The 20,398-nt window shown below is 33.8% G+C and overlaps 1 long non-coding RNA gene across 11 annotated transcripts in view; it reads left to right on the plus strand.

The window, feature by feature from the left end:
• LOC144375448 (uncharacterized) overlaps positions 1-20,398 on the plus strand; it is a 487,430-nt gene that overhangs the window by 239,914 nt on the left and 227,118 nt on the right. For all 11 annotated transcript variants that reach the window (XR_013435316.1, XR_013435310.1, XR_013435312.1 and 8 more), the window contains 2 exons: positions 12,599-12,677; positions 14,769-14,853. This is a non-coding gene — a long non-coding RNA (uncharacterized LOC144375448). The remainder of the gene's footprint in view (positions 1-12,598; positions 12,678-14,768; positions 14,854-20,398) is intronic.

Genomic DNA, 20,398 nt, shown 5'->3' on the forward strand with positions numbered 1-20,398 from the left:
ACATTCTTGTTTTTAATGCTATCATCTATTACTCTAAGCACTGCCTTTCATTTTGAAGAAAATGATACAATTTCAAATTGGTACTTCCTTCTCAAGAAGTGGTATAAGAACATAATATTGATTTAATATTCAACCTTCAACAACAAAAAAATAAAGTTTATACAATTTTCTACATATTCTTTTCAGCTCCCGAAAGCTATAGAAGTTCAAAGAATCTGGAAAAAGAGGTTGATCGATTACTTAAGAACTTGGAAGTGGTTTTAATTGGAGTCAGAATTAACTTCATATTCTTCTAAAAATACTCTCTAGTGTTTATTTGTGCTTGATAAAATTATGGTGCTTTGCCTTATGACGGGAAGAGCTGGAGCATTGCTCTCTAGACTGGGCAATTTACAACTTTCAGAAAGTAAAATCTTCATGTTGATACTGTGGCATATCCACAGTATTATAATATTGCTTCTATGTAATATGAAGCAAAACAGGCAAATGGAACAAAAAGTGAACTGGGACTGAAAAACAACTTGTACAAATTGTGCTATCCCATGAAAACCCAAGTGCAAAGTAGAAAACGAGTAACTTGTTTTGAATCCGTTTGTTTAAAAGGAACTTTTATGATCAGAAGCAATATTAATTGTTAGGACATGATGATAAGCAAGTGTGAAATGTACTTGGTTTTATTTTCTTGAACAAAAACTTTGATGTTTATATGGAAAATATGCATGATAATCTGCTTTCCCTCGACTGTAATTCCTCTTCAAACCAGTGCTCATTTAGCATGATTTCCTGCTAGTATTTCTGCAACCCTGAAATTAAATGGACTGGTGTAAATATTTTCTACAGACAAAATGGTAAATTTGTATTCATTAATTTGTCTTCAATTAATTGATTTTGGCAAAGTGTAGATCTCTACTTTGGAAAATTTGACCATTAAGTCATATAGGAACTTTTCATGTTTGCATTTTTCATTGAGTCAATCATTCAACAATTATTTTTGGAGTCCTAACATTGTGCACAAACTTTGCAAAGTATAGCGGTACAGTAGTGAGAAAGCAAGCTGACTTGGCCTATGTCTTCAAAGAACTTCATTCTAGTGTGACAGACCTAAAGTTAATGAATAAGCAAACAGGCATTTAATTACAAGCTGTGACACATAGGATTAGTATATGAGCTGTGAGAGAGTATAGTAAGAGGAATCTGATTTGGATTGCTTGGTCACAGAAATTCTTTATGAAAATTGGTATTTAAAATGAGATCTATAGGATGAAAGTAGGTAACAAAGAAAATTCGGAGAGGAGCCATGAAAATGGACTCAGTCAATGTGGTCTGAGTAACAGGCAGAGGCATTTGCAAAATTCCTTAATTAAAATCAATTTTTACTTTGATTAATTGAAAACTGGTGAGCAGAGCTGGGAAGTAGAGCCATGGTGTAGAGGGAAGGCAGGTGAAGCAGGAGCCAGGTTAGACAGGACCATGACCATGGCCATGGACAGGAGTAGGAGTTTTGTTGCCATAGAACATGTTAGCCTATATACAAACTGAACCCATTAATTTGTTTGTGTGCTCTATACTGTACTTTCACTACTTGCAATCTTGTTTGTTCATTTAGTCACTCTTTTGTTAAGTGGCAAAACTTGAGTACTGAGGATCAAATAACAAGATAGGTCTTTCTTAATCCTTGATAAGATTAGAGTAAAACTGAGATAGGTAGATTTTTTAAAAAGATGAATTATATCATGATGAAATTGTAATACATTATTGTAATATAAATTGCATTACATTATAATTTTGACAGTATAATAATGTTTTATTCAGTAATGCATTTAGACTCTCAGAGAAGGTATATGGAGATTCAGGATAATCTCCAAGAATAGGTGATGTTGGCTCTGGTCCTAATGGAGGAATAGCAGACATTGGCTAGGCAGGTCAGGCATTCTAATCGGTTGAATTGGCACTGATGTTCCAGTTCAGGGGATGCATCTGACATAGACTGTGCCTAGGGAGGAGATGGACTCTTGAGATTAGCTGGGAAGGATTTATTAACATGCTTTAAAGAACACTCAATATTTTAAAATATAGTCCTAGCCAAAGACTTTTCAAATGATAATATAAACTGATAGAGGGATGGTTTGAGGGGTGATACTTTAAGATTCTAGGGAGTCTGCCTACTCTGCACAGTATTTCAAGTATCATTTATCTTCTGGCAGTCACTATACTTAGTGACTTCTTGTGTCTGTGGAGATTTTTATGGAATTCTGACTTTATCATGGGTATAATGTTTATGAGATCCCTACATAGTCCCAAAGCTAAATTCATTATAGGAGTGACATATATGCTATTTAATTCCTGTGTTAATTTCCGAATGCTGCTTTAACAAATTACTACATATTTAGTGGCATAAAACAAGACAAACTATGTTATTACAGGTCTTATGTCCAGACATGTGATATCAGGAGTTTGCAAGGCTCTATTCTCCTAGAAGCTTTGAGAAGAATCTTTGCCCTTTCTTTTTTCTTTTCTTTTTTTTTTTTTTGGTTTTTTAGATGTTGCCTACATATGTTTGCTAGAGGCCCCTTTCTCCATATTCAAAGTTCATCACTTTAGCCTCTAATTATGGTCATATATTCTTCTTCTGATTTCTATCACTTTTTATTACTTTGGTCCACCTAGATAATACAGGATATTCCCCCATCTCAAGGTCTTTAACTAAAGGACACCTGCAATTCCTTTTTACCATTTAAGGTAGTATATCTACAGGTTCCAAGGATTAGGATTTGGATATATTTGGAGACATGGTTTAGCTTACTATAGTTCTGAAAATGTTATTACCAAATTGTGAATTCTGAACTCTGTAGGCATCTGATACATAATTAAACATTTTTATTTTCTCCATAAAGGTGGGGAATGGCAACACGTTGATGGTGCTCCGTGAGATAAAAATCTGTGTGATACCTCTTTTCTACTAGTCGCATGTCACTAAAGTGACACTGTCCCACTGGAGGGAACATGAGACTTTGAAATACTGCCATGTGCAGCACCCTGTGATGCTGAGATCCGAGAAGCATTCCTCCCTTCTTCCTCAGAAGGGAGTCTATCACTCTGCAGGGAGTCTCTTTGAAGCAGCCACAGCTTTTGGGTTGCTGAGTGCAGGGACTTCTCAAAGAAAACACTGCTCTTTTCATTTCCTGTCAATGAGGAGGAGTCCAAGTTCAATAGAATGTTCTATTTCATTGGTTTTTCATATGTCTAATAATAGGACATTGCCAATGCTCTGACTAGGAGTTTATAGTTGAGTCATGAAACTAATGAGAATGGAATTAGGTTACTAGCTTTTTCAACTCATTTGTGCAATTGTGAAGTAACACAATTGGAGATATAAGTGACCCTAAGCCATTTTAAGTAGGATCTAATTCTTGAGAACACCAAACAGTTTTAAAAGCATTAAATGCCTAGTCTTCACAATTTAATTGGCGAGAAGATGGGAAAACCATTATCTCATTTAAAAAAAGAAGGCTACTAAATCAACTGAAGTGTTATTAATTATTTTCCTCCTTATCTTCAGTGATCTATTACTACCATATCTGAAAATCTTTGCAAGAAGCCCATGAGCAGCCTTAACTCTAATTCTCACATCACCATGGCATGTGGGAGCAAATGCACTGGGACAAATAGCCAATATATTTGGAATAAATGGAATCTGCCAAGGCTGAGATCTGGTACTGAGATTTAAGGTTCAGAATCTACGTGTGTGAGACAATAGTAAATATTTAGGGACAATGAAGGGCCTTGGTCATTTACCTCTTCTCAATTTCCTGTTAAATAGAGGTGATTCTGAACTATCTCTCAGGTTTGCTGGGAAGTTTCTAAATTGATTTCTATTCCTTAGTAATCTTATTACATTTTATTAATTATTAACCATATTACATTACAATTTACCTAGTTAAATTTTACATTTTACCCTTAGCTTGTGATAATTTAATCTTCTGTTTGTACAAATTCAATTAAATGGACTATTATTATTACTTTAAAGATATATCTATTGATTTAAACATGTTACCTGCCCTATAACCCATGTCTTTCAAATTAACAAGCGGGAATTTCAGATTTTCAGTTCCTTTGTCATGCCAAGTGTCCTCCATTCTCACAACTTAATTGTGTTCCTTTTCTTGGGAACAAGTCAAATAGTCCATTAGCAAAAATGTTTTCTTTTTTTTTAACTTTCTATAAAATGTTTGAAATTTCTGAATGCTCTCTACATCCTTTGGAAAATAGTAGGTAGTGATTAAAGTGACTGATAAACTTTCTAATCTCACACTTTGGCTTAGGTGTAAGCCTCCTGAGTTTCTTTGAGATTTTCAATGAATAAAGAAATAAGGTGTGAAAAGGTTCAGGTTTCTGGTGGAAGCAAAAATGGAGAGGGCTCTTGAGTGTGGGAGATTCAATAATTTCTCATCCAATACTACTTTTATTTTTCTAAGTAATGTCTTTGAGAGTCAAACACAAGCTGTGATAAATGAGTTTGCTTCACCTGTGGTAGATGTTTTGCAGGCAAGGGGTGTGCTGTTGGATAGCATCAGACATTTTTTTTCTTTTTGTCCTTTTATAAATGACACTCATTATAACATAATGAGTATTAGACATTCTACAAATTTCTAGAAGAAGAACACATCCTTTCTGGAGGACATTTTTAGCAAAATATATTGAAAGTTTTAAATATGTCCATCATTTTGGAGTAGCTTTTCCTCTTTTAGATATTTTCTTTAAGGAAATAATCATAGATAGTGTAAAGATTTATGATCATAGATGTTCTTTGCCATCTTCTTAATAAAAGATTAGAAACAGAATATAAATTCATAACATGAATTAGTTACATGCATTAAATCCATCTGGGTCCAATCAGGAGATAGAAACCACACAGAAATTTACACATAGGAAAAACGTAGGCTAAACAAGGGCAGTTTAAGAATAATTAAAATCTGAAATATATATACATGGATAAAGGGAAAAAAGATTGATCTATCAATCTAACAGAAAGCACTTAAAGAACAAACTTGAAAGGGGTTCAGACTTCAGAAAAGGGCTCAGCTCACTGGGTTGAACAGAGGAGCTTACTAGTTTGGACAGAATGTAGTCATTGAGCAAACAGAAAACAACTTTCCAGAATGCAGGCAAGGAAAGACAGTCAGCAATAGGTGGCAGAGATGGGAATCCTTAGGGCAGCAGGCAGCTATATAGTACTCAGGAGAGGCTTAGTGAGGATCCCCTGGAGCATATGTAGGCTGCACAATGTACTGCAGTGAGGACAGCCCCTTTATGGGATTCCTCCCAGCTATAGGAAGGCGACCAAGGGAACATCAGAGGAAATTAGTAACAATGTGAGTGAGAGGCCTTCAGGACAACAGTTTTTTTGATCAAGGGAGCCACAGAAAGTTCGTCTCCAGGCTCAGCCTATAAAGTTTCCAAAGGTACTTGCACACTGGGCCCATGGCTGAAGTACCAGATGAACTTCATATTGCTGATACCCATATCCTGTGTTGTTGCTAGTTAAACAGAGGAGCCCCTTCCTCATGTACTTTCTCATCAGTACTTTACTGAGAAAGCTTAGCATCATACTCTCTTCAAAAGAGAAACAGGATTTCTATCTATTATTATAGAATATATTTTAAAAGGTGAGTTTAGAGGTGAAATACAATAAATAAATAACTAGCACACACACAATTGAGAATAAGATGCCATTAATGTAAAAGCATGCAACCCTGGATATATAGTATTCATTAGAATATTCCTCTGGAGCAGCAAGGAGGTTTGCTTAAAGTTTAATATAAAAGTTTTAGCTTCGCTAAGCTCAGAATTTGTCCTATCTTATACATCACTGATGTTCAGTTCATCTTTCTGAGTCATCCTATGGGAATTAGGGCCTAGGGAACTGACACAAATATTTTATCTGTGAGTAGTAATATACTTTGTCTTTGATTCAAAAGTCTTTTGTCCTCTGTGAGTAATGTGGAAGGCTCACCTGCTAAGTTTCAAGTAAAGTGAAATCTCAGGCCCTCCCTCCTGTTCTTGTAATGAATGAATAAATAGAGATATTTTCCAAGCTTGTAGGTGTTAAGAAAAAAGATAAAATGGGAAAATAGCACAGATAACAAGGAGTACTGCATTAGTGACATGAGAAGAAATGTTGCTCTGCAATGCCAACACAACACTGAGATATGAATAATGAAAAGAAAATGAAATGTTGTAGTAAAATTTCAGAGAAGAAAATTATGTAATAGGAAGAGCAAATACAAAGCCCCGAGATGGCATTGGGGTTGACCTGTTTGCAGGACAGCTAGAAGACAAGCATGATGGACAGCAGTGGATGAAGGTGACCCTGGAGGAAAGGGAGTGGTGGTGGGGGGTGTGGTTAGTGGCAGAACCAAGTCCTTCAGTATCCTGTAGGCCTTGCTAGAAAAGAAGGCCTATGGAGGGTTTTAAGTAGGTGACAGATGATCTGATTAATGCTTTATAAAGATCACTCTGACTCTTCTAAGAAGTGTTGAGTACAGTCAGTGAGACCAATTAGGAGAGGTCCAACATAAACAGGCTTTGGTGATTGTGGCTTAGATCAGCATTATCTCATAACCAAGAAAATAAACAGATAATACTAAAGTCCAGTTTTAAAAAGTCAGCAGCAGCAAAGAAATAGAGAATGGAAGACTTTATGACCAAATCCTTGACAAGAAAAGGTCAAGGAGAAATGAAAAATTTGATTATGATTCTATGCAACATTGAAAGATGCTTAACTCCATACTCAAGAGATCTGAAATGCCTGTGTGAGAGACGGTGGTTCAGTAAGCCTTGTAAAGTCTCAATATGTTCATCCAGCATGGAAAATAGGCATGGGATTTCTTTGAATGACTACATATTCAAAGAGAAGCTTGCTATTTTTAGGACAGACAATAAATTGGGGGAAGAATTTGGCACTTATTACTGAAATTGCAGCCTGTCTTTTTCTCTTTCTTTCTTTGCTTATTTTATTTCTTACTCTTCTTCCTTTCTTTTCTTTTTTTAAATAGCCTATTAAAATTCACTGATTTGTGAAAGATCCAGGTATAAATTTTAATATTGAAAAATAACAATATTTTAAATTTTCTAATTCAGTAAATGAGTTTAATATTATAGCAGATACAGCTACATGGAGAATTAGAAAACTGGAAATATATCAGAAAAAATACATCCAGAATGAATAATAGAGACATAAAACAATGAGGGGGAGGGGTAATTTGTGAATTAGACATCTAGATGATATGGTAAGACCATCTAAAATGTACTGTAAGGAATCGTGGATGTAGACATGAAAGAAAAAGGGTCACAAGAAAAACTGAAGAGATAGTAGCTGAAAACTTTTCCAAACTGATAAATGACAATTTTCTTAGTCCATTCATACTGCAATATTATAATACCTGAGAATGGGTAGTTTATAAATAATAAAAAATATATTTTTTATTGGTCGGGAGGCTGGGAAGCCCAAGATTAAGACTTTGTTAGGTTCAGTGTCTGGTGAAAACTGCTCTCTGCTTCCAAGATGGCCCCTTAAATGTTATGCCTTCACATGGCAGAATAGACAAAAACCAAAAAGGGATAAATGCAATGTGTAGCCTTTTTTATGAGCCATTAATTCTATGTACCCTGTTTTAGTTACCTCCCAAAGACATCACCTCTTAATCTTATAACTTCAGTGATTAAATTCCACATTCTGAATTTGGGGAGACACATTCACACCATAATAGTTATTAATTGTCAGTTTCAGAAGCATAATAAATACTAAGCAATATAATTAAAGGAATTCTTACTTCATATTAAAATTCCAGAAAATAAAACTTAGAAAGGCAAAAATAATTTCAAGAAAAACAAATTAAGAAAAGGTTACTTTCAAAAGATTAATAGAAACATAGTTATATTAAAATAAGAGTTAAATTCTGGCAACTATTTTTATGGAAATTGAGTCAATTATGCAAGTAGAAAGTAGTACAGACAGGCAAGGCAACCCTATGTGAGTATAAAATGAGAGAACTTGTTACAAGCAGATATTGTGACCTATTATAAATCAACTTATAAGGTATTTTGGTATGGTACAAAGAGTACTGGGGAAAAAAAAGAGTCCAAAAATAGACCTGTACTGGAAAAAAGAGAGTCCAAAAATAGAACCATAAATATACAAACCCTTAATTGATGACAAAGATTTTCAGCAGAGCAGGGGGAAAAAAAGGTCTTCATAGTACTTAATGTTGAATAAATAAATATGGTTCAAGGACTGGGAAACAGGACATTGACTCCTGCCTTTAATTCTGTAACAGGTCAGTTGTAGGTGAGATCAAAAGCAAAAATAATGTTTTGATGATAATATGACCTCAGGATGGTGTGGTAAGAAAGTTTTTTCACAGTAAAGAGAAAACCACTAATCATTTGAAAGATTGCTAAAGTGGTCTGTAGTAAAAGTAAAAATTTCATTCATTGGAATATATGAGGACAGTGAATCAGCAAGCTGAAGAACACAGAAGTGCTCACTCCTATCTAGAATTTATAAAGAGTTCCCAGAAATTAATAAGAAGTCAGAAGACTCAATAGACTCCTGAGCAAAAATCTTGTTCAGGCATCTCCCCAAACAAGATGTCCACATTGCCAACAAACATTTGAAAAGATGCCCATCCTCATGATAAAGAAATTACAAATGGAAACTTAAATGAAATGGAACTGTCATCTACCCAAACAGCAATAATTAAAGAGTAAAACCAGACTATAGAGCAAAAGGAACTGCTGGTAGAAATATACATTTGTTTAAAATGATTGAGGACATTTTGTATAATGTTAGCAATATTTACTAAAGTTAACTTATTCACTCTGTATTTCCCAGTATTCCATTTCTGGATATATACTCAACAGAAATGTACCTAGATGGACAACAATATAAATACATAAGAATGCTTGTGTCAGCATAGTGCATAAAATCCAAATCCTACGAACAGAACAAATGTGTATCAATAGTAAGATAGAAAATTCAACAGAATGAAATGCTACTAAGTATTCAGGAAATGGAATGATATTCAGAAACAAAATAATGGTGTACTTATACTTAATAACATGGATAACCATATAATATTATATGTTGAATAAAGGCAGCCTGACACAGGTGAACATATACTATACAAATCTATTACATCAGGTAAAAAAGAAATTTAAACTGTACTATAATGTTTACCATTATACTCTTAACATGATAAAAGTATAGAGAAAAAAGTGAAGGTGATGAAAGTTACACTTAGAGATTATAAAAAGAATTGATATGCAGGATTTTCTTGTTGTTGGTTTTTGGCCTACATTATGGTTAAAAGAATGTTCATTTTGTAACAATTCATTAAGATCTGCATTTGTTTTATTTGGTTTTCTGTCTTTTTTTTTTCTTTTTACAATTAATGCCAAATGCTACCTTTTAATACAAAGCTAATTTTGAGGTGAGTCTCTTAACTATATGTGAATCTTCTTTATATTTGTCATCTCAATAAACATTTAATATTTAAGATACAATACACTCTATACTAGGGGATTGTGAGTCAGAGTCACATAAAAGTGAGTTGCTTCCCTCTCCTAAAAAACAGAATATAATTTAAAAATGATTTTTAGCTGTCAGAGAATTATAAAAATCTCTAATTGCATGAATTTTTTATCTAATTTTAAAAGCTGCTTTTCCTATCTGGCTATCTCTTGTGTATGCTCATGGATGGGAGGGAGGAGAAAAAGGACCTCTGGCTTTTAAAAATCTATTTTGTTTTAGAAGTTAAATTCATACATTTATTTTATGTCTATTTCTGACAGACCGAATGAGACTGGTAGATCCATTAGAATAATCCTGTACAAAGTAGAGTATTTGTGCAGAAGAAGTAGCTACGCATGATTATAGCTATTGTTAAATTCAAAAGTGCAGATACAATCGCCAACACACAAAATGTTAGGTTAATAATTTCCTTAAGCATGATGTATATAGCAAATCTAAAAAACCTAGGTGGATAGCCACACTGTGGTCCGGGTGTGTTAACTTTGAGCCTTCTTACCTGATTTTGTTAAAAATTTAGCCAGAAGCAACTGTGGTTATTACTTCTGATTCTGTTCATCTTCTTGTTCTTTGGTTTGTTTGGTTTCTCATCTATTTCTGCCTGTGGCTTCCTTAGGAAGGAGGATTCCCACATGTTTTCCGAATCATGTATTAATTGTGGAGTTAACTTTAACTATTCTCTTACAATCTGTAAATTTGGCAATGATTTAAAGTTCAGTTCTAGGTATTGATTTTTCTGCTTAAAAGATGAAGAATTAAACATTTTTAATAGCTCTTACCCTATTTGCTTCAATTCCTAATTGCAGTTGCCTGTATGGGTGCTGACTAAGAATAGTAAGGTGCATGGTTCTCCAGGGCCACTTGATTCAAAGGAGCTTTGCTTTGTTCTTGTAGCTCTAGAGGCTAAGCTGGACTATTTGGGCTTCAATGTACGCAAAAGAAAATGACTCTTCTACAGAAAGATTCATTCTCACATTTTAAAAACATTTTCATCTATACTTGTTTTCTCTGCCTTTTCACAGATGTTTGTACTACAGACTTAATCACCTTGAACGCTGAAGAAGTTATGGTCACTTCAGCAGAGACTTGATCATGTAAAGCCTCCATTGTCATTGCCTGTAGCATTATCTGTTTTCCTGTTTTTGAAAAAAAAGAGTAAAAAAAAAGGAAGTTTTTATATTTGTTAAAAATCATGTTTAGATAAAGAGATATGAAATAGAATCTTAAAATTTATTTGGCTTTTTAAAAAAAGGGTGTTCTCAAAAGTTAGTATTTTATCCATAATTACATTTTATTTTTTATGTGACTCTTTCCCACCAGATATCTGGCACCCTTTGATTTATAAACTTTAAGAAGATTATAAATCAGCAAAGGGTCAAATCACAAGGGCTGTTGAAGGAAGAACAGGCCCAGAATATATTCATGAATATGAAAAAAAAAAAGTTAAAAAACAAGTTTATAATTTATAGTTGCCCTGAGGCAGCGATAACTAATACACTGAAAATTTACCCATTTTATGCATCTATTTTGCTTGTTTTACTACTTTGCTTTTCATAAAAAACACATTTGTTTCAGCAACTGTCACTTCTCTTGGCATTTATGTGATCTCTGAGCTATGTGTAAAAATACACATATTTTTTCTTTACAATTTTTATTGAAAAATTATTTCTTTTACAAAATTGTATCACTTTTTTTGTTCCATAATAGAATTATTTTCATTACTCTTTTTTCCCCTATCAGTCACTTTAGGAAATGAGTATTATAGTTTATTTAGTTTAACATATGCTTTAAATCTTTTTCCAATTGCAGCTTGAATGACACTTTATCATTAACTATAAAGTGGAACAAGTGGAAAGTTTTCAGAATACAGGTCACACCAAAAATTATTCAATAAAAATAACACTGTAAATTACAGTTAAATGACACTACCTTCATAAATACTCTTGAGCTATCCATAGCTGTAAGCTAATGAGTTCTGACATTGTTCCTGGAAGTCAATATAACGGTGTAAACAAATTATTATTTTCAGATATATGATAGTAGTATTAATTTGAAAGAGGAAATAGGTGCAGGTGGATACTTAGTTCCTATTTCTCAAAAGAACGGGAGAAATGGAGCCACAACTTGGATTTTGTGACATTTTATTGAAAAAAAATTAGATAATAAAGCAAGGGAATGATAGTGGACATTTTTTTATTACTTTTTCCTGCCTAGTTTTAGTTCCAGTATCTTCCAGTCAGAGTGTGTCCATTTTAATTCAATTGGAAAATATATTTCAGACACAGCCATCAGTAACCCCAATTCCAGGAACGGTCCCTTGATGCAGGCCTATACCTTAAGGACCTTATTCCGTTTTCGATACAGTAACTAATTCAGCTATGTTCTGCTCTGTCTACCACTTCCTTCTCAGTCTTCTTTTGTGGAACAATCCTTGTTTAACAGCCTTGAAAACTGCCAAGTTTGGAAGAATCATGCAGAGGAATTTAGTATGGAGCAAGGGCAGGAATGTAACCAACCATCACAGGGAATTCTGTCTTGAATTTCCTCAGAAGACAAGATTGAGAACATTAAATTCAGATCTTGATTGGAAAGTTGAGTGATAGGATGTTGGTTGGCAAGAACTCCAAAGGCTTTTGCTAAAACTACAGTGTCTGGACTGACCTATACATGTAAAAATTGTGATGCCCAAGACCTCTAGAGTTGACCAAGTGTAAAGTGCTTCAAGAGTGTCTAAACTATGAAGTGGTTTATATTGACAAGAAAATAGCAGACTAAACAAACAAGCAAAACAAAATAACAACAACCACCAAAAAAAAAAAAACTGTGATTTTTCATTCACTGTGGCTATCCTTGTTAAAAAAAAAAATCTGTGTTCTTTAACACCAAAGGCAAGAAATTAAATAATACAACTCAGATTCACAATGAGTAATTTAATTCTAGAGATTGTGTTTTAACTACTCTGAAGATTATGTAATGTAATCTAGAATGGGAAGTTTTATTCATTCACAGGCTATCACAACACAGAAGTGTGTGCCAGATACCACCAAAATCCTGGGCTTGGATTTGAATGCAATTGTGGGCATGACATGTGAGTATTTATTTATTTATTAAGGTCATTGGGGAGTAAGTAAATACATTTTTAGTTAAGTGTGGAACCATTGCAATAGTTGAATAACTATATGCTCGTAAGGCCCTTGAAATCCTTTAAAAATAAACTTTACTTCTTAGTAGTGTGAATTTGCCACAAAATTGTGAATACAGAGATTTTCATACCCAGTTGCCCTTACTGTTAATATCTTATATCAATATAGTACATTTTCCCCAATCAATGTAACAATATTTGTGCTTTGTTTTAAAGTACACACTTTATTCAGATTTACTTAGTCTTTACCAAATGCCCTTCTATGTTCCCATAGGATTCCATCTAGGATAGCATATCACAGTTAGTCATTATGTCTCCCTAAGCTTCTCTTGACTGTGAAAAGTTTCTCAGCTTTTTCTTTTTTTAGGTGACCTTGACAGTTTTGATGAATGCTGGTCAGACATTTTGTAGTCTGTCTTTCAATTGGGATTTGTCTGATGTTCTTCTCATGATTAAACTTAGGTTATGGGTTTTAAGAAGGAAGACCACAAAGGTTAAGAATCATTCTCATTATATTACAGCAAAGATAGAGATTATCAACATGATTTATGACTGTTGATATTGACCTTTATCATCAGGCTGAGGTAGTATTTTTCTTTGGGGAGCATTTGTCAGATTTCTCCACTGTGAAGTCACTCTTTTATACCCCACCCCCCTCCCTTTTGAACAATACTCTCTGTGCAGCACAACCCTAAGGGACTAGAATTATGCTCTGTTCTTGATGGTGAAGTACTTATGTAAATTATGTAAAAAATCTTCAATGAATATTTTTGTTCTCCATTTATAAATTTATTTGATCATTTATTTATATATGTATGGAATCATAAATATATATCTTATGCTTAGAATTATGATCTAATGTTGCTTTATTTAGTTTCTTATCTTGTTCCTGCTTTCACACTTGGGAGTGCTTTAGGCTAGATTCTGTGGCCCTTGACATACCCTTATCATTGCAAGCTTTTGTTTCTTTATTTTTAATGCATACTTCTTTAGTGTTTTTTATTACAAGATGTTCCATGCTCATCCTGTATGTTTTCTACCTGAGCCTGAAAAATCAGCCTTTTTAATATTAAATTTCTTTTGTTGGAGTATGAGATTAGAAGATAAGATCTGGGTGCTAGATATGTGTGTTGCATTGAGATGGCCATTGTTTCCAGGTCTTCACAGCTGAAAACCAAGAAATGTATAGTAAGCAGTACACATACAAAAATCTATGCATATTTATATTTTTATGAAGCGTTATCTATGTTAGACTAAACTTCCCATATTGATGTCACAGTTATAATCAATTTTTGTATGGGTCATTCTAGCCTTCTCCCTTTTGCTATAAACTTGAACTCCAACACTGAGAACTCTGGTTCCCATTATGCATGATTCCTTTGTTTTGTTATTCAGTTTCTGGGTAAATGTATAATACTTTCAGAATGCTTAACAGCTCCCCCCATGAGAAACCACTTTATCAACTATATACCATGCTTACATCCAGTTATTTTTGCTGTTAGTCTCACAGAATACAAATTTCAAAGGTCACTTAGATCAACAATCTCCTTCAGTTAGATTATATCATAAATTTTTACTATAGTTAGATTACTTTTATGTATCAGTTTATAATTCATCCTGAAATTTTCAAATTCCTAAAAGTTTAGAAATGTATTTAATATTTAAGGTTAATTTACAAAAATTTTTGTAGTTTAAAATAATCATAATGTATGTATTCTACATTGAATTATAATACAAAATACTTTAACTACCTTAAAATAATCTCATTTTACTTGTTAATTCTCCAGACTGCTCCTGAACAACTGATCTGTTTGTCTCTTTAGTATTGATTTTTCCAAGATGTCATATAAATAGAATCACATAGTATGGAGCTTCTAAAAACATTTTTATTTTACTTTGAAATATGCAATTAAGATTTACCCATGTTTATGTGGTTTTAGGGGTAATTTTTTTTGTTCAAATTATGATTTTTGTTTACTTTATAAACAAAAAATCTATGTATTAAGCAGGAAATTTTGAATTTTGATGTTTTCCCAGGCTATTGACATAGAGTACAGTCTATACTTATTATGCTGGGCAGTGGCAACAAGCTATACTCCCGGTCAACCCTGCAATCATGAAGGTATGTAACCAGTTGTTCAGTCTATAGTGTACTATTATTGCTAAGCTATGATGTGCAGTGGGTTAGGTGTGTTAAATGCATTTTTATGATATTTTCATTTACAAAGATTTTTTAAGACATAATCCATAGCAAATTGAAGAGTGTCTGTATTGTGTTTTCTGTTCTAAGTATTCTGTCTTTTCATATATACTCTGGATTTGGTGAGTTCATAGCTACAAAAAATAGTTTGCTTGAATTTTGAGTGGAATTACATTGAAGAATCCACAAATCATATTGCAAATAACTAAAATATTACAAAATAGAGAGTTTTTCAATACATAAATATGCTGTATCTCTTTATTTAGATCTGCGATTTCATTCATTAGTGTTTTGTAGTCTTATGAAAATAGATTTGTGCATACTTCCTTAGATGTATGCTAAATATTTCATTTCATTGGTGCTATTATAAATAGTGTTAGGTTTTAAATGTAAAATTCAAATCACTCTTGGTGGGATATAAGAAAGCAATTGAATTTTACAAATTTACTTTGTATCTTCTTTCCTTGCTATACATACATGTAAGTTCCATTAGTTCTTTAATTCTTTAAGAGTTTCTACCTAGATAATCATGCCATGTACAAATAAAGACACATTTTCTTTTCTTTCCAATATATATACTTTTATTTCTTTCTATACTTCCAGTTAAATGTTAAATTAAAATGGGAAGAGAGGATGCCCTTGCATTTATCCCAATATCAGGGAGAACGCATCCTGTTTCCCACCATTAAGTAATATGTTAGCTGCAGGTATTTTGTGATGTTCTCAATTGAGCTTAAGTAGTTGTCCTTCATCCATGTTTTATGAGACTTGTTGCTATTATGAATGGGTGTTACAGTTTGTCAAATGTTTTTCTCTGACTCTATTGATACGGTAGGGTAATTTTTCTTCAGCCATGGTTGCTAATTACACTGACTATTGAGTGTTAAACCAGCCTTTTATTGAAGAAAGAAGTCCCAATTGGTCCTTTTGCATAATGTTTTCTACAATTAGATTTTATTTTGATAATGTTTGGCTAATTTATTTTGCTAATATTTTGTTAGAATTTTTATGTTCATGAAATATACTTGTAAATTTTCATTCGTGTATTTGTCTTGTTTTGCTCTTGGAGTAACTTTGAAATTATTGAGTTATAAAGTATTCCATCTGATTCTAAGCTCTAAAACAGATCGTGGGAAATTAACATCATTTCTTTTTAAAGTATATGTTAGAATTCATGAGTGAACTCATCTGAGCCTGGTGTGCACATGTGCTCTCTCTTTCCTTTTCTTTGGAACTTCATTTATTATCTACTCCTTTCTTCTAGACTTTTCAGTTTATTTGAGGGGGAGCAGGTTTGAGTAATTTCCTTTCCAGGAACTAGTATATTTTACTGGTTTGTCAAACTTGTTGGTATAGAGTTGTTTTCACTATCACTTTATTAGCTTTTTAATGTCCAGGGTATCAGTAGTGATACTTCTTTCACTTCTAATATTTGCCCATAAACCAGATTTTTGTTTAGGTGATATCTTCTATTTTTTCATTGCTTTTTTTTTTTTAGCTCTAACTTTTGTTTTATTCTACAAACAAAAAGAAAAAGATGAAAGAAGGAAATTTGGAATGACACATCAGGCCCAGAGTCTGTTTGCTAAATCCTGTTTGCTTTAGACTTATTTGATTTACATTCTCTAATTTTACACAGTGGAATCTTATTTTTTATTTTAGGCCTTTCTTCCCCTTTAATGAATGTGTTTAATACTATTCGTTTCTATCTAAGCATTGCTTTAGTTGCATTTTACAGATTCTGAAAGTAGTGTTTTCATTTTTTTCTGTGTTCAAAATAGATTTGCAATATAATTTATCATTCTTTACTGGATTCATCATTTTATCAGTTCATGTAAAGCACAGAAATATTTCTTCCTTTTAAGTTTCTTTATCCTCCCCCATTTATAAAATAATTGTCTTTAATCTACTATGTACATTTAGATTTCTTTAGAGTGTTATAATTCTTCAAATTCAAAACATAATTTGGGGACACCCACAGAGCCCAGGCAGGCCCAAGACAGCCCTGCCAACACCTATGGTGACCAGGTAGGCCTGGGAAAGCCCCCCACTTCACCCATGGAGCCCTACACCGGGTCTGGAGACAGCTGACAGCCACAACACTGCATGCTGCAGAGCTGCATCTTTGAACACATTGCCCAATGCCACCGCCTGCATGCCCCCACCCCCACCTGACAATCCATTGCTGAAAGCAGCCGCCTTTATCTTGAAACACTTTTGTGACCATCTTTAGTTGGGGCAACTCCCACCTTGGAACACTGGCTGGTCAGGTACCTATAGTCCCCAACTCCCCTGTCTCCCTGGAGTCTGCTAACCCTGTACAGTGACCGACCAATGAAAAACAGCTTTTCAAGAGTCGGTTCCCAGCCCCAGATTGCAACCCACAAGACCTCTGGAGAGACAGGTCCCTGATAGGAAACAGAAAGGGAGAGGGTGAGTGAGATACAATTTAGAGACTAAATTGGAGACCAGGAACTGTGAGATCTACAGGCGATATAAGGAGATAAGACCAGGCACTCACATCACATGAATGGACCCCAAAGGATATCCTTGGGGTGCAGTCTCTCATTGGGGAACTGCAGTGCCATAACCCACTTCCAGGGACCCTACACCCAAAACCAATCCTCCTACACTGGTAACGTTCACTATCCTGAAGGTGGAGATACCAGCAAACAACAGACAACCTCACTTATTGGATAAGAAGTGAAGCAGAAAGATACTGATATCAAACCAAAACTATCCTATTTCTTCTTTTGAGATTTTTTTTTCTTTTTTCTTCCTCTCTATTTTCCCACCTTCATATCCCCACATTCCCAATATTTGTGAAAACAAGCACTTTTCATGAATTAGGATACTGAGGACTGAGATGTCTAAGTAATATGTTACAGTTGTGTTATATATTCTTTTATCTCTTATTTTAAAATTTTTAATTTTTCTTAATATTTATGTGTGTTTGTTTTATGTACTCTATTGTCTTCCTACTTTTCTCCCAAAAATCACTTCCTCTCTCTTCTCCTGCTACTAACCATCTTCTTTAGATTCCTCTTTCACACGTCCTAAGAACTAATAGCTTTATATCCTCACCTCCTACCCCCTCAACATCTCATTCTATACCTCACCCTCCAGTTCTTTGTCCTCCGTAAGAAACTGTAAACCCTCTTGCAAACCTACTGTTTATATTGTAGATAATAACTGAACTCACCATTTCTGTATATTGTGACAAAACTGTAAATATTTTAATAGCAAATATTTGGTTTAAGGTTGTATATTATTTGCATTGGAATCTATTAACATTATTCTTCCCCTTAAAGGAGACATATTGACCCTGTGGGGGCACTATGAGCCCCTGTAAAAACAGTAATGCCTCAGATCCTTATTGCTACAAGGGAAGACACACAAATAACATAAAGAAAGAAAGAAAGAAAAGAAAAGAAAAGAAAAGAAAAAAAAGAAATAAGGGCCCCAAACAAATCAAGATAGTATATTATTAGAATCCATTCCTAGCACAACAGAAGAGATGATAGATAAGGAGTTTAGGATGTACATAATTAAAATGTTCTGTGAATTAAAGGATGATATAAGAGAACAAATAGAGGCATCAAAATATCATTTTGATAAAGAGCTACATAAGCAAATATAGGAAGCAAAAAGTTACTTCAATAAGGAGATACATGCTCTGAAAAACAACAGAAATCCTTGAAATGAAAGGAACAATAAACCAATTAAAAGGTCAATAGAAAGCATAACCAATAGATTAGACCACTTGGAAGACAGGACCTCAGACAATGAAGACAAAATATATAATCTTGAAAAGAATATAGATCACACAGTGAAGATGGTAAGAAACCATGAGCAGAACATTGACGAAATATGGGATAACATAAAAAAGACCAAATTTAAGAGTTATTGGGATAGAGGAAGGTATAGGAGATCCAAGCCAAAGGAATGAGCACTCTGTAAAATAATAACAGAAAATTTAACAAACATTAAGAATGAATTGTAAAACCAAATACAAGAGGCTTACAGGTCACCAAATGTACAAAATTACAACAGATCCACAACAAGGCATTTTATAATGAAAATTCCTAGCATACAGAATAAGAAGATATTTTAAAAGCCACGAGAGAAAGGAATCAGATTATATATAAGGGGAAACCAATTAGGCTATGTGCAGATTTTTCAACCCAGACTCTGAAAGTTAGAAGACCCTGGAACAACATATACCAAGCTCTGAAAGAAAATGGATGCCAACCAAGAATCATATATCCAGCAAAATTATGCTTTAGACTTTGAGAATGAAATAAAAATCTTCCATGATAAACAAAGTTAAAAGAATTTACAACTAGAAAGCCTGCACTGCAGAACATCCTTGGCAAAATATACTATGAGGAGGAAATGAAAAAGAACAATGAAAATCAACAGAGGGATTTATTACACTAAAGGAAATATGAATCAAAGGAGAAACCAAGTCATGTTAAATACCCAAAATAAACAGAATTGGCTGTGAATACAAATCATCTTTCAATAATAACCCTGAATGTTAATGGCCTAAACTCATCAATCAAAAGACATAGGCTGGCAGAATTGGATTTTAAAAAAAGACTCAACATTATGCTGCCTCCAAGCAGCACATCTTAAAGGAAAAGACATCCACAGATCAAAGGTGAAAGGTTGGGAAAAAACATTAAATTCACATGGAATGTGGAAGCAAGCAGAGGTCTCCATCCTCATATCAAATAAAGTAGACTTCAAGCCTAAATTAGTCAAAAGGGATAAAGAAGGACATTTCATACTGCTCAAAGGAACCATACATCAATAAGACTTAACAATTATAAATATATATGTCCCAAACAATGGAGCATCTACGTTCATCAAACAAACTCTTCTCAAATTCAAAAATTAAATAGACAACAACACAATAATTCTCGGTGAATTTAACGCACCTCTTTCACCACTAGATAGATCTTCCAAACAAAAGCTGAACAAAGAAATGATAGAACTTAAAATACAATCAATAATTTAGACTTAACTGACATGTATAGAATATTTTCTCCATCAACAAGTGAATATACTTTCTATTTATCAGCACATGGATCCTTCTCCAAAATAGACTATATATTATGCCACAAAGCAACTCTTAGCAGATACAAAAAAAGTAGAGATACTACCCTGCATCTATCAGATCACAGTGGGATAAAATTAGAAATCAATGATAAAATAAAAAATAAAAGTTACTTCAACACCTGGAGACTAAGTAATATGCTACTGAATGAACAATAGGTTACAAAAGACATCAAAGAGGCGATTAAAAAATTCTTGGGCTGGGGATGTGGCTCAAGCTGTAGCACGTTTGCCTGGCCTGTGCGGGGTGCTGGGTCCGGTCCTCAGCACCACATAAAATAAATAAAGATGTTGTGTCCACCGAAAATTGAAAAATAAGTATTTAAAAATTCTCTCTCTCTCTCTC

Source organism: Ictidomys tridecemlineatus, chromosome 2, assembly GCF_052094955.1.
Source record: "Ictidomys tridecemlineatus isolate mIctTri1 chromosome 2, mIctTri1.hap1, whole genome shotgun sequence".
NCBI classification, from domain to species: domain Eukaryota; kingdom Metazoa; phylum Chordata; class Mammalia; order Rodentia; family Sciuridae; genus Ictidomys; species Ictidomys tridecemlineatus.